General features: G+C 56.3%; 1 pseudogene; it reads right to left on the minus strand.

Annotated features, from left to right (window-relative positions):
- The window catches only part of LOC144786403 (18S ribosomal RNA), a 1,804-nt pseudogene extending 760 nt beyond the window's left edge, over nucleotides 1–1,044 (minus strand).
- Between the last annotated feature and the right edge of the window lie 440 nt (nucleotides 1,045–1,484).

A 1,484-nucleotide genomic window follows, 5' to 3' on the forward strand; every position in this document is an offset into this window, starting at 1 on the left:
GGATCGCTAGTCGGCATCATTTATGGTCGGAACTACGACGGTATCGGATCGTCTTCGAACCTCCGACTTTCGTTCTTGATTAATGAAAACATTCTTGGCAAATGCTTTCGCTTTGGTTCATCTTGCGCCGGTACAAGAATTTCACTTCTAGCGCACAATACAAATGCCCCCGGCCGTCCCTCTTAATCATGGCCCCAGTTCTGAAAACCAACAAAATAGAACCGGAGCCCTATTCCATTATTTCTAGCTGAAGTATTCAGCTGACTGGCCTGCTTTGAACACTCTAAAGTAAACGCTTCGGACCCCCAGGACACTCAGTCAAGAGCATCAAGGGGGTGTCGAGAGGCAGGGGCTGGGAGAGGCGGTTGCTCGCCTCGCGGCGGACCGCCAGCTTGATCCCAAGATCCAACTACGAGCTTTTTAACTGCAACTGTAATATACGCTATTGGAGCTGGAATTACCGCGGCTGCTGGCACCAGAATTGCCCTCCAATGGATCCTCCTTAATGGATTTAAAGTGTTCTCATTCCATTTACAGGGCCTCGAAAGAGTCCTGTATTGTTCTTTTTCGTCACTACCTCCCCGAGTCGGGAGTGAGTAATTTGCGCGCCTGCTGCCTTCCCTGGATTAGGTAGCCGTTTCACAGGCTCCCTCTCCGGAATCGAACCCTGATTCCCCGTTACCCGTGTTCACTATGGTAGGCACTGAAAGTACCATCGAAAGTTGATGGGGCAGAAATCCGAATGTATCGTCGCCGTCACGGGGACGTGCGATCTGCCTGAGGTTATCTAGAGTCACCAAAACGGCCGGGCGAGCCAGGATTGGTCTTGGTCTGATAAATGCACGCATCCCGGGAGGTCAGCGCTCGTCGGCATGTATTAGCTCTAGAATTACCACAGTTATCCAAGTAACAGATGGAGCGTCAAAGGAACCATAACTAATTTAATGAGCCATTCGCAGTTTCACTGTACCGGCCATGTGTACTTACATGTGCATGGCTTAATCTTTGAGACAAGCATATGCTACTGGCAGGATCAACCAGGTAGCCGCACCTGACGACGGGGTGGGGGCCGCGTGCCCATCTCCCCGACCGGCAGCCTTCGCGTGCCCCTCCATCTCTCGGGAGCCTGCCAGGGGAAGGAGCCCACCCGCCTGGGCGGGAGGGCTCGCTGAAGGGGTGTGGAGAGGTGCGGTTGGCATGGGCACAGGCAGGCCCGGCCTGAGCAGGACGCAGGATGCTGGGGCCTGGCGGCGGCACCCCTCGGAACGGTCATTCCGAGCTGCTGTGGAGATGTGCTGGGCAGAGAGGGGTGACGGTGTGGCACACGGGGCCTACGGACCTGCTGGGCAGCAGCATCCAAGGGCCTGGCACCTCCCAACCCCTTCCGCTCGGGTTATACCACTGGGGGGCATGAGCTGCCGGGGCCACTCGGCCTTCGCTCTGCTGAGGAAAGGGACTCCCGCCAGGTGGCAGGCCCTCGAGTC

The sequence above is a fragment of the Lissotriton helveticus genome, chromosome 10 (assembly GCF_964261635.1).
Source record: "Lissotriton helveticus chromosome 10, aLisHel1.1, whole genome shotgun sequence".
Classification (NCBI taxonomy): Eukaryota; Metazoa; Chordata; class Amphibia; order Caudata; family Salamandridae; genus Lissotriton; species Lissotriton helveticus.